Source organism: Nicotiana tabacum, chromosome 7 (genome assembly GCF_000715075.1).
Source record: "Nicotiana tabacum cultivar K326 chromosome 7, ASM71507v2, whole genome shotgun sequence".
Lineage (NCBI taxonomy): Eukaryota > Viridiplantae > Streptophyta > Magnoliopsida > Solanales > Solanaceae > Nicotiana > Nicotiana tabacum.
Window position 1 is genome coordinate 2,284,871 of NC_134086.1, and position 14,045 is coordinate 2,298,915.

The window sequence follows — 14,045 nt, forward strand, 5'->3', positions numbered from 1 at the left end:
GGTAGCCTCCTCCATGGGCCGACCTCTCCACTGCACTTTCACTGAAGTTATATTCTTTGACCTTAACTTTCGAACCTGATGGTCCAAGATAGCCACTGGCTCCACATCGTAACTCAAATAATCATCCAACTAAACCATTCTAAAATCCAAAATATGAGAAAGATCGCCAATATATTTTCGGAGCATAGAAACATGAAATACCGGATGCACACTCGATAAGTTGGGTGGTAAAGCAAGCTCAAAAGCCACCTCCCCAATCCTACGAAGTACCTCAAATGGCCCAATGAACCGAGGACTCAATTTACACTTCTTCCCAAATCTCATAACACCCTTCATGGGTGAAACCTTCAATAGAACCTTCACACCGACCATGTAAGACACATACCGAACCTTCTTGTCAGCATAATTCTTTTGTCTCAACCATGCTGTATGAAGCCTCTCCTGAATATCCTTCGCCATGTCTAAAGCATCCTGAACTAAGTCTGTACCCAATAGCCTAGCCTCACCGGGCTCAAACCAACCGATCGGAGATCTACACTATCTCCCATAGAAAGCCTCATATGGAGCCATCTGAATACTCAACTGATAGCTGTTGTTATAAGCAAACTCTGCAAGCGGTAGAAACTGATCTCATGACCCTCAAAAATCAATGACACACGCATGCAACATGTCCTCCAATATCTGAATAGTGCGCTAGAACTGCCCGTCCGTCTAAGGTTGAAAAGCTATGCTTAACTCAACCTAAGTACCCAACTCTCGCTGCACCGACCTCCAAAACTGTGAAGTAAACTGAGTACCTCTATCTGAAATGATGGAGACTGGGACACCATGCAACCGAACAATCTCCCGGATATAGATCTCTGCCAACCTCTCTGAAGAATAGGTAGTACACACAGGAATAAAGTGCGCAAACTTGGTCAGCCGATCCACAATCAGCCAAATAGAATCGAACTTCTTCAAAGTTCATGGGAGCCCAACTACAAAGTCCATGGTGAACCACTCCCACTTCCACTTTGGAATATCCATCTACTGAAGCAACCCACCCGGTCTCTGATGCTCATATTTCATCTGCTGACAATTGAGACACCGAGCTACAAATCCCACAATGTCTTTCTTCATTATCCCCCACCAATAATGTTGTCTCAGATCCTAATACATCTTCACGGCACCTGAATGAATTGAATACCACGAACTATGGTCATTCTCAAGAATCAACTCCTGAAGCCCATCCACATTGGGCACACATATTCGGCTATGGATCCTCAATACTCCATCATCACCAATAGTCACATCTCTAGCATCATCGTGCTGAACTCTATCCTTTAGTATAAGCAAATGAGGATCATCATACTGGTGCTCTCTGATGCGATCAAATAAGGAAGACCGAGAAATCACACAAGCCAATACCCAACTGGGATCCGAATTATCCAGCCTCATGAAGTGATTGGCCAAGGCCTGAACATCAACTGTAAAAGGTCTCTCCCCAATTGGAATATATGCCAAACCCCCCATACTCACCGCCTTCATACTTAAGGAATCGGTCACCACAATGGCCTTTCCCGGATAGTACAAGATAGTGATATCAACTGACGAGAAGCATAAGCAATAGCTCTACCCTCCTACATCAACACACACCCAATACTAACTCTCAAATCATCATAATACACAGTATATGAACCTGAAGCTGATGGCAAAACTAATACTGGAGCTGTGGTCAAGGCAGTCTTGAGCTTCTGAAAGCTCTCCTCACACTCATCCGACCACTTGAATGGAGCACCCTTTTGAGTCAACTTGGTCAAGGGTGATGCTATAGATGAAAATCCCTAAACAAACCGATGATAATAACCCGCCAATCCAAGAAACCTGCAAATCTCTATGGCTGGGGATGGTCTGGGCCAACTCTGAACCGCCTCTATCTTCTTTGGATCCACCTTAATACCCTCGTTGTACACCACGTGCCCCAAGAAAGCCACTGAAATGAGCCAAAACTCACACTTGGAGAACTTTGCATAAAATTTCTCCTTCCTCAATCTATGCAACACAACTCTCATATACTCTGCATGCTCCTCCTGACTAAGCGAATATGCCAGAATATCATCAATGAAAACTATGAAAAACGAGTCGATATAAGGTCGAAACATGCTATTTATCAAATGCATGAACGCTTCTGAGGCATTGGTCAGCCCAAAAGACATCACAAGGAACTCATAATGACCATATCGGGTCCTGAAAGTTGTCTTAAGAATATCCAAGTCACTGATATTCAACTGGTGATAACCTGAATGAAGATCAATCATGGAGAACACTCTCGCTCCCTGAAGCTGGTCAAACAAATCATCGATACGATGCAAAGGATACTTGTTCTTGATTGTCACTTTGTTCAACTGCCTATAATCAATGCTCATCCTCATCATGCTATCCTTCTTCTTCATAAATAGAACAAGCGCACCCCAAGGCGACACACTAGGATGAATAAACCCCTTATCAAGGAGTTTCTGAAGCTGCTCCTTCAACTCTTTCAACTTCGCCAGTGCCATACGATACGGTGGATTAGAAATGGGCTAAGTTCCTAGCACCAGATAAACACCAAAGTCAATATCCTTATCCGGTAGCATGTCCGACAGGCCTGTAGGAAAAACATCAGAAAAATCCCTCGCAACAGGAACACAATCAATACTGGGAGCCTCTGCACCGACATCCCTCACAAAGTCTAAGTATGAAAAACAACCATTCCCATCCATCCACTGGGCATAAAGAAATGAAATCACCCTATTGGGGACAGAATCAGTCGAACCTCGCCACTCAATCTGTGGCACACCCGGCATAGCCAACATCACTGTCTTAGCGTGATAGTCCAATATAGCACGACACGAAGATAGCCAATCCATACCCAATATCATATCAAAGTCTACCATACACCACAACAATAGGTCCACTCGGGTCTCCAGACCCCCAATAGTCACCACACAGAACTTGTATACACGGTCCACAACTATAGTATCACCCACTATAGTAGATACATGAACAGATGAAACAAGAAACTCACAGGGCGTATCTAAATATGAGCAAAGTATGATGACACATATGAAAAAGTGGAACCAGGATCAAATAATACAAAGGCATTTTTGTGGCAGACTGAGACAATACCTGTAATCACAACATCTGAAGCAACAACATCTGGTCTAGCTGGGAGTGCATAGAAATGAGCCTGACCACCACCTGATCGACCTCCCTCTCTGGGGAGACCCCTAGCTGACTGACCCCCACCCCTAGCTGCTTGAGCGGGTGGTGAAGTAACTAGAGCTGAAGTCGAGGGTTGACCCCTCTTCAAAGACGGACCCTCAAGAAGACGAGGACACTACCTCCTCATATGCCCAAACTCTCCACACTCGTAACAACTCCTCGGTGCTGAAGATGGGGACTAAAGGGAACCCCTAGCACCGAGATGACTAGCAGATGCACCTGGCATAGAAGAGCCCTGAACCGATGGAGCACATGACGAACTCTAGGCTGGAAGGGCACTGAGTGATGAGTGAACTTGAATAGAATTGTGATAAGCATGACCCGACGATGCCCCACGATAACTTGGGTGAGTTGTCTGAGCATTCCTGAATGGACGACCTCTGTCGTGCTGAAACTGACCCCTCGAAGGAGCACTACCAAATCTACCAGATCCCCGAGGCCTCTTGGCCTCCCTCTCCTCTCGCTCCTGGCGACGAACTGACTTAATCTTGTGGTTGATGTCAACAACCTACTCAAAAGTAGCACTTGACACCCTCCCCTAGTCATGAGAATCCGAAGCTAATATGTGAGGACATCAACAAACCTCCTGATCCTCTTTAGATCTGTGGGAACCAACCAGACCGCATGACAAGTTAACTTAGAGAACCGCATCTCATACTGTGTCACAGTCATATCTCCTTGATACAACTGCTCGAACTTCCTGTGTAGCTCCTCTCTGCGAGACTGTGGCACATACTTCTCGAAAAAGAGAACGGAGAGTTGCTGCCAGGTAAGGGCCGCTGCACCAATAGGCCTACGCCTCTTATAAGCCTCCCACCAAGTAAATGTAGCTCTAGAAAAGTGAAAAGTAGTAATTTCTACACCATTGGTCTCCAGAATACCCGTTTTACTAAGAATCCTCTAACAATTGTCCAAGAAACCCTAGGCATCCTCACCCTCAGTACCACTGAAAGTCGGAGGCTGAAGTCTACAAAATCTCTCCAATTGATGTTGCTCATCGTCAGGCACAACTGGTACCACATACTCTTGATCTTGTGCAACCGGCTGGGCTGGAGGTGCCCCTAGTGTCTGAAGTCCTTGCATAACCTGCTCAGATGTGCGAGCAACGGGAGTCTAAGTACCTCCCCCAGCCTGAGAAGTAGTTGCGACCGTAGTAACTAAGACCGCCTGAGCCAAACCAGTGCACACTAATAGAATCTGAGCTAGAGCCTCCTAAAGGCTAGGAATCATAATAGGCACAACCGGTGCCTGAGTTGGTGCTGCCGGAGCGTCCGTAACTGGGACCTGTCCTGAATTGGGGTAGTTGGTAAATCTGTAGGTGCTGCCTAGCTGCTGTACAGGCTAAACCCCTGCCCTTACCACGGCCTCGACCGTGTCCTCGACCTTTAGTGGCCCCAGCTGATGGTACTGGTGGTCGTCTATCCTGACCGGTAGCACGTGTCCTTACCATCTGTGAGAGAATAGAATAACAGAAGTTTAGTACTAGAATCAACAGATTCGCATGACAGGAATTCAAGAATGAGATGTTTTTCCTAAAGGTTCTGCAGCCTCCCGAGGATAAATATTGACGTCTCAGTACTGATCCGTGAGACTCTCCTAAACTGGCTCCTGACTCACGAGACTTATGTTACCTAGGCTTTCATACCAACTTGTCATGACCCTAAAACCCCGGTCATGATGGCGCCTATCACAATTCTAGGCAATCCACCCAACAAGTAACCACAATGAATTCTTTTTATAAAATCACTTTTCTAAAACTAATTAAGTCTCAAATTTTCATAAGAAATATATAAATCACTGAAATGTGTGAAAAACAGTACAAAATATATCAACACAGCCCAACAATCCGGTGTCACAAGTCAAGAGCCTCTAAATACAACCTAATCTGACTGACTAATACAAAATAAGTCTAAAAATGCAGAAAACTAAGATAGGAAGGAGGAAAGCAGGGATGCGGATGTCGTGCAGCTACCTTATAGTCTCCGGTAAGCTCTGAAATTGCTGGGGACCCTCACTCTACAACTCAGGCACCTTGATCTGCACACAAGGTGTAGGGAATAACTTGAGTATGCCAACTCAGTATGTAACTAAAGTAAATAAGGTCTGAGTGCAGTGACGAGCAGTTAAAAATCACATATAAGGGTATTCAACAGAATATCAAGTCAAACTCAACAGATTAAAAGCTAGTTACTTCGTAAAACTTCAGTTTCAATTGAAACACTTTGAAATCATTTACTTAGCAATTTTCAAAAGAGGCTCATTATAAAAGAAGAGTGCAATCAGCAAAAATGTCATAAATAGGTCCCTCGGGCAAGGTATCACTCATAAATGTAGCCTCTCGGGCAAGCCTCTCAGTTACTCATGACTCAGCTCTCGTAACACAGTACTCACACCCAACACTCCGGCTCAATAATATCTCATAATAGTAATAATCATAATAACCGCTGCGGCGTGCAGCCCGATCCATAGTTTATAGTCGACTACGCTCACTAGGGGTGTACATACTCCAGAGGAGCTCTTAATCCTCACCGTTAGGTCCTCAACCTCTCTTAGTCATTAACCTCACAGCCACTCTGCATATCAGTGGAAATCAGGGAACCCAGCCTAAACAATTTTCACATTTTAAGAAGTAGAGTGATAGAACTAGATTTAAATATTAAATAGGTAAAACATGACTGAGAATATACTTTCAAACAAATAGAGTGATAAAAATAGTAAAAGTGCCCACTAAGGGTCTCAATAGGTCGGCACAACTAGAAACCTACGAAGGAAATAAAACATCTCTCTAGGATTTTCTGTGAATAGTACCGCTGTCACTATTCACGACCCATAATTCCGGCGTCCGGCAAGGTAAGATCGCAAGATTGGTCTCAAAAGAACCCCCATCTTTTTGCAAACAATTCTCAGTTGGTTTCATCCTCAAATCCATAGCCATCTGTAACAAATCTTGATTTTAGATCGAGAGTCACTGTAGCGCCAAGTTTTTCCAGAATTTCAGAGCTGCTTCTTCTATTTTCTTGTACAGAAATGGTGAGTTAGCTTCAGTCATGGATGTGCAGGCCTCTTCCCAGCTTCATTCTATGGGAGAGATGGATCCCATCTCTAAAACAAATTCTTATGCTTCACTATTCTCGGCAAAATTGCAAGCAGTAACTAAAACGATCCTTAAACCTGTCCAAAATGTTCATGGACAACTTATGATACAATTTTCTGTTAAGGAATTGGAGGAATATGCAGTTGAAGAAGGTCTCCACCAAGCTGTGGTGATGAAGCTGTCATATGGTGCACCAGAATTACTGGAACTTCGTAAAATAATTCCAGCACAAATTGGGATTAAGGGTCGATGCTTGATTGGCTTGCTCGCAGTTAGGCAACTGTTGATTCGATGTGATGCTTATGAGGATTTTGTAGAGATTGTCTCAAAACAGGTTGGTTATCTACAATACAAAGGTTAACAACATCAATATCGTACATTCCAATGGACTCAAGATTACGATCCTAAGGCGGAGACATCAAAAACAGTGGCATGGGTGTCATTTCCAGATTTGCCGACGAACCTTTTTGCAAAGAAGCCTTTACTATCAATTGCATCAGCCGTGGGAAAACCTATTGCTATAGATAAAGCCACACAAACTAGGACAAGACCTAGCACAGCGAGGGTCAAGGTAATTATTGATCTCCTTGATAAGCATCCCAAGAATATTAAGTTACAATTCATTGATGAGAAATCTGGTAAGGTTATTGAGCATTTACAGGAGTTTGTGTTTGACAATCTTCCATCATATTGTAATGTGTGCAAACGACAAGGACATGTTGGTGAAGATTGTCGTTCATTGATGACAAGGAATAGGTCGAATTATGATATGCAACAGGAAGAAAATTTGATTGAGACGACTATTGCTACTGAACGTATAATGCCTGCTGAAGTTTTGGCCTTGGCTGAGGAGATGAGCAAGGTTGAAAAATTGAAAGGGGATGCCAGGGATTTCTTAAATGCATTACAGCTAGCTAAATCATCAGGGAGCTTGGTTGATGTGGGAAAAGACAGAACACATCAAAAGGCTCATGAATATGTAGAAGAAGCAATTAATGCAACAAGGCATATAGCAGCAGCACATCGAGATAATGTTGATTCTGATGATGCAGGGCTTAATCCTGTTTCTAGTGCAATTGTCCCAGTTGCTGAAGCCCTTGCTAGAGTTGCTCAGGACTTGAAGGCTGCAAAAATACTGTGGTTGATCGAGATTTAGCTGGAAGTTCTAAGGGTTCAGCTTTTGAACATGGGCTGATGGATGACAGTGCTTTAGCTGCAGTTGTTCGAGCAATTTTTGCCAAGAATAATGCAGCAACAGTAGTAGTAGGACAAGTTGACAAAGCTGTAAAACGACCAGTTTCTGTAGGTTCACTATTGGAGGCTAAGGTTGCATTGAATGCTACTGGTAATCGATGTACTGCTGGGGTTATTAAAGCTAATGCTGCACAAGTTGATCTAACTGAAAAACCAGCTGAGTTAATAGCTACTGCAGTGCAAAATGAGGAGCAGGAACTTGAAGATGTTGTTTTGGGAAGTGCAGCTGCAACAGGTTTTAAGGAAGGTGTTGGGCTCATTAATTGTGGACAGGAGACGACTAATAACCAGCAGATAACAGGTGCAATGAAAAAGGGAACTGAGACAGTTGAAGCTTCTATGCAGGTACTCACGACTACAGTGAAATCTGCTGCTGCTCGTACACAAGTAACTGATGCTTTTACGTCAGGTGCTAAAGGGGTGCAACAATCTAAGGGTGGTGACTTCACAGTAGTAAATCGATCAAACATGTCACCTAACAAAAAGAATTCTCGAGGTCTCACAAATCAGGTTATAGACGCAAACAACCTCAGGTGTTCTAACTCTTTTGATGTTTTGCTAAATGAACCTACATTGGGGGATGTTGAGATGAACATACAACAGGTTGATCATGATTTAGTTTCAACAATTAGGCTGTCCAATTCACCAGGCAGTGGAAAGCAACAACAGTCCATTAAGAACGCAGATGCTCGATCAAACGTCGAGGATCTTGCTCTTGTTCCTGTTGACGAGCAAAAGGCAGGGGCAGTACCTAATGCAGCCTCACCAACTTTAAAGATATCCAATTCAGATCTGGCCAAGATGGTAAAGGATGATCAGGCAGCGATGTTCATAAACACAACTCCAAAGATCCATGCTCCATTGGTTACATTGAATACCACCGTTCATGACATTCCATCCCAGTCAATGGAATCGTTTGGTGAGAGAGATGGCGATTCTGGGTAGCAATTTTTATCTACTGGAAATAACTAACAGGTAGAGAAAAGTATGGCTGCAATATCTCAAGCAAACTATGCAAATAAAATGCTTGATTCCAAGGAAAAACAAGATGTGACGAGTGAATTTTTCCTTACTCGCAAAACATGGGCTGATCAACGTGAACACGAGGAAGACACTAATTTTGACAACCTGAGTGTTTCTGAGGAGGAAGCAGATCATTGTTCATATACTTCAAATGAAGGGGCAGTAGAGGTGCACAAGGAACAAGTTTCAAGCTATTATCAAAGAGTGCAAATCAAGAAAGGTTTGAGTCCTAATGCTGCTGTTTTTGTACCTGCCGGGCAGAAACAAAAGCTTAGTAATGCATCAGTTTCGAAGGAGATCGAAATTTCGTCGATGCACAAAGCAGTAGTTACTGGAAATAACAATACAACGGCTGTAAAATACATTTTTACACCTACTAATGTCCTCCATGCTATTGTTTCTAGCAGCAGCAAATAAATTTTGCGCATGGACAGCAAGTGCAGCTTGCAAGCAGTCCACTCCGACAGCAGCAGCAAAATCAAAGTATCGCAGGGGCTGCAGTAATGTCTCCAAATTCTGAACAACAACATGATGCTTTGCAGCAGGCAACACTTATTTCTTTGGAGGATAGAGAGTTACTTGACGCTTTGGTAAGACCTAAACTCCTAAACTACATAAGTCCAATGCAAGCTAAAAGCACTGTAAATATGACTAAGTACAGAAATAAATTGCAAGCCATACAACAACTTCAAAACACTACAGCCTTAGCAAATACACAAGAAGGAAATGAATTGATAACACTTGACCTCCACGACAATCGACCGCATCCAGTGAATGTGGGAATAGATATGTATGAGGAAGGAGAAGAAGATGCAATTTTGCAACAATGCCGGGCAGAGGCATCAAGAAAAGGTGACCTATCACCTATGCATAGTGGAAAAATAAAGAAGGCACATACAAGGAAAAATAGTTGGGACGACAAGGTCAGTGATTTTTTAAATGTTAGGCGACCTCCAATGAGAGTTGCCAAACAAAAGAAGGCTGCCCCAACTACCTCAACGAGGTCCAACCGTTCAAAAAGGAAATGATGATTTTTGAATACTTTTTGTACACGGTTGAGGAAAATAACAAAGAATTACAAATTGAAGATTTTACATGTTTGGAAAAGAAGGGACAGGAACCAAATTGGTACTTCATTCTATTATACCACTTTATTAGTATTCTCATTTGTAATATCATCACAGAGTATATTATAAACTGTGTGATGATCATTGAATATTTGGTACTCTCCAGTTCTTATTTTTTACATGCGTTCTAGTAGGTGAGGCTTTTTCTTGGCCCCAATAGGATTAGTAAGGTAAGGTTTAGCCCGGTTTGTGTTGCCTTGGTCCTATGTCTTTGGGAAAATACCAACACGGCTATGAGATTATATGCCCTCGTGAGACTTTGTCGGCAGCTACACCATGAATCCTCTACATGAGGCTGCCGTCATAAGGCAATGTGAGGTGCAAAGGAGTGATTATATAGCCAAGGCATATGGGTAACAAAACCGATGCTATTGTCCACCTTATTTGTACTTTCCCTAATTGTTGTATTTTCTTTTCTTTTTTATTAATAAAAAACTAGCCCAAGGCGCTTGCCTAGCGGATTGCCAAAAAATAGGTCGGCACAAGGCCCCAAACATGGCATACAACCCAAAATATAATATCCATCTCTAAAATACGGGATATCATAAGATTTCAAATCAAATATGTGGCTTAATAGTCGCTACGGGATCGACCAAGTCAAAATCCCTACAGGTTCACACCCACACGCTCGTCACCTAGCATGTGTGTCACCTCATTTATCAATACAATACGAAATACCGGGGTTTTATACCCTCAGGTCCAGATTTATAATAGTTAATTACCTTAAATCAGATGAAATACTACTCCACGATGCCTTTGCCTCTCGCCTTGGCCTCAACTCGCGTTGAATCTATCAAAAATCAGAATCATAAGATCAAAATATTCTAAGGAAATGAATCCCATGCGAAAATAATCAATTACAAGACAAATCTCGAATTTGACCAAACCCGTACCCAGGGCCCACATCTCGGAATCTGATAAAATTTATATCAATACACTCCTTATCCTCCCACGAGTTCATAAATACCAAGAATAGCAAAATCCGACCACAAATGGCCCCTCAAATCCCTAGATTAAGGTCTCATGTTTCCAAGCCTGACTCCCCAATTTTAGGCTTCAAATCCCCCATATTTCATGTTTAATTAGGTAGAAATCACAATAGGATCAAGTATTAACTCCAAAATTCTTACCTCCAAGAATTTCTCTTTGACTCCCTCTTCAATATCCCTCAAGAAGCTCCAAAACCGAGTCAAAAATGGTGAACTTAGGCCAAAAATCGCAAAAATGGGCTTTTTAAACATTCTGCCCAACTGTTAAATTTGCTTAATCGCGATCGCGAAGTACAAACTCCACTGGCCCATAATTTATCCTACGCTATCGCGAATATACACACGCGATTGCAATACACAGCAGCTAACACCAACTCGATCACAACTCCAGCTATGCGAACGCAAAGAACAACCTGGATGGCCCCCCACAAATCCTCTACGCTATCGTGAGTCTCCTCACGCAGACCGAGGATTCCCTTTCTATAGCTTTTAAACATTTTCCCTTCTATATTTCTTTTCCTTGTTAGATGTTCTGGAGTTAGAATACTATGTAGTGATCCTTAGTTTGTGATTCATGGGTTTCCGGGTCATGGAAGTATGTATTGGTTTGAGAGTTAAATATTGTGTATGCCGAGCGGCACTTTTAAACACTGTTTTATCGTTCTTCATTCTGTTTTAATTTGTTTTTATTCTACACTTGGTTTAACTTCCGCAATTTAGGCTTACCTAGTCGTAGAGGACTAGGTGCCGTCATGATGGTTCACGGAGGGCGAACCGGGGTCGTGACATACATTCTTACAAAAATAAAGCAAAAGGCCCCATCCATTGACCAGACTCATAATATTTTCCATAGTACTCCCCACTACGGTCAGACCTTACTATCTTAATGGACTTCTCAAGTTACTTTCAACTTCAATCTTGGAAATTTTAAACTTATCAAGTGCATCAAATTTTTCTTTTAAAAGATATATATAATAGTATCTTGAAAAGTCATCAATAAAAGTAATAAAATACTTATGATTGGTACGTATATAAGGTCCACTAATATCAGTATGAATAATTTCTAAGAGTTCAGAGCTCCTAGTGGAACCCTTTCTCTTAACCTTGGTTATTTTTGCCCTTTACACAATCCACACAAGTTTCAAAATCATTTGGATCAAGAAAATGTAAAATATTTCCTATCGTTCAATTCTTTATTTAAAAATATGACCAAGATGCCTATGCCATAATAGGTAAGATATTTTACTCATAGTAGACCTTTTGTTTGCAATTCTAGCACTTGATTTCATACTTAATTATAGCTTGGGGACCAAGAGGATTAGGAGACTAACCTTGGTTAACACCAGGCTTATTAGTATGACCATTATTACCACCTGGATGATGAGACTGGCCATGATTCTTTTTATGAAATTTGGGTCCACCTTTTATTTTATAAGAGGGATAATCAGCTGATCGAGACGAATTAACAAAGTTCACTACACCCTCAACTTTTTCCTTTTGGATCCTCCCTTCCTCTACCACACAAACAATAATAAGCTCATCAATACTCCACTTGTTGTTTTTTGTAATATAGGTTATCTTAAGCTGGTTAAACTGCTCAGGAAGGGATCTTAGGGATTGATGGACAAGAAAATTATCGGTTATGGTTACACCTAAATTATTCAGTTTGGCACCCATGTTAACCAATTTCATAATATGATCACGGACACAACCTACACGGCCATACTATATAGTAGACATGGAATCAATTAGGCTACATATCTCAGCTTTATCAGATTCTAGGAATTTTTGTCCAATGGCACTCAAGAGATCTTTTGCATTTCCATTATCTTTAATTGTACCTTTTATGTGTACATATCTCAGCTTTATCAGCTTTAGCATGAGTACAAAAATAACGTGTACCCAAGAAGTATCCCGCCTAATCTCGAAGAAGTAGAGACGAGAGGTCGACTTCGACACTTGCTAGTAGTCCAATAATGACATACCAATAATATAATAAATCGAGAATTTTATAAAAAAATGGTTGTAACTCAATAGCATGAAGCAAGTAAATTGTTCTTTAATTAATAGGGAATTTCCCAATTCATTTTTTTTAAATTCGTTTTCATTATTTATACATTTATTTCAAGCCACGAAGGCAATATCATTATTTACAACTTGCAAGTCAAGCAAATACAAGCATGTGCAAATCATGCCGAGGTCCTACGACCCGATCCAACAATATTTAAACTGTGCACTACCAAAGGGTCGAATGGCACGAACCATAGATGCATCTATTTAATCTACCGAGGCATTCGGCCTGTTCCCCGATAGATAAACACATTCAAACAGTCAAATCAAGAATTTATCAAGGAGAAATTATTCAGGAAAAGACAAGCTTCTCTTTTAAAAGTCAAGAAATGATGTCTAGCCTTTTAGAAATTTATTTATACGTTAGATATGTTTTAAGCATTTTTAAGTTGACAACAAGGTTGCAATATTACAAGTAAAGCATGTTTTTGGGCCTTGGACTTCCCGGACTTAAGCATAATAGTAGCTACGCACGGACTCCCATTACCTCGTGCGTACGTATCCCCCATAAATAGGAGCACATATCCAATTAATTCACCTATGGGGAAAATTCCCTCTTACAAGGTTAGAAAGGAGACTCACCTTACTTCGAAGATAAATTTTACCCACAACTTCATGAACTCAAATATATAATTGGCCCTCAACTAATTCATGTCCAAAATCGTGGTCAAAATCCAAGAATACAAATTTCCTAGATTTTCTTCAAAATCCCAAAATTTCTACTAATTTACATGATTTTCCATGTTAAAATCTAGATACAATCCAAGTAATTAACTTGCAATAGGTGGGAATCACTTACCTTGACATGGATGATGAAAATGGAGCTCCAAAAATCGCTCCTAGATCGGCTCCCATGGAGGAAATGGGATGAAATGAGCCAAACTCATTTCTTTACACTTATACACCTCCCAGACGACTCTTCTTCGCATTCATGAAATCCCTATCACGTTCACGAAGAAGAAAATTCCCAAAAACCATTTTCCAAACTCTTCTCAGACAGCCTCTAGTATAATGGCCATGAGTTTTTGTACAAAACTCCAAATGAAAATGTTTTGACTTTGTTGAAAACTAGAACCAATATCTGCCACTTTCATGTTTTGGTCATATCCCAATTCTTTATAGATTTCGAGATATAAGCCTCAAAAGCCAGCCCTGTGCAACACAAATTTCTTCTTCATCTTCCCGGACAACCTATACTATATCAGCCATACCTTTTTGTACACAAATCTAAATGCTAAATGGTTT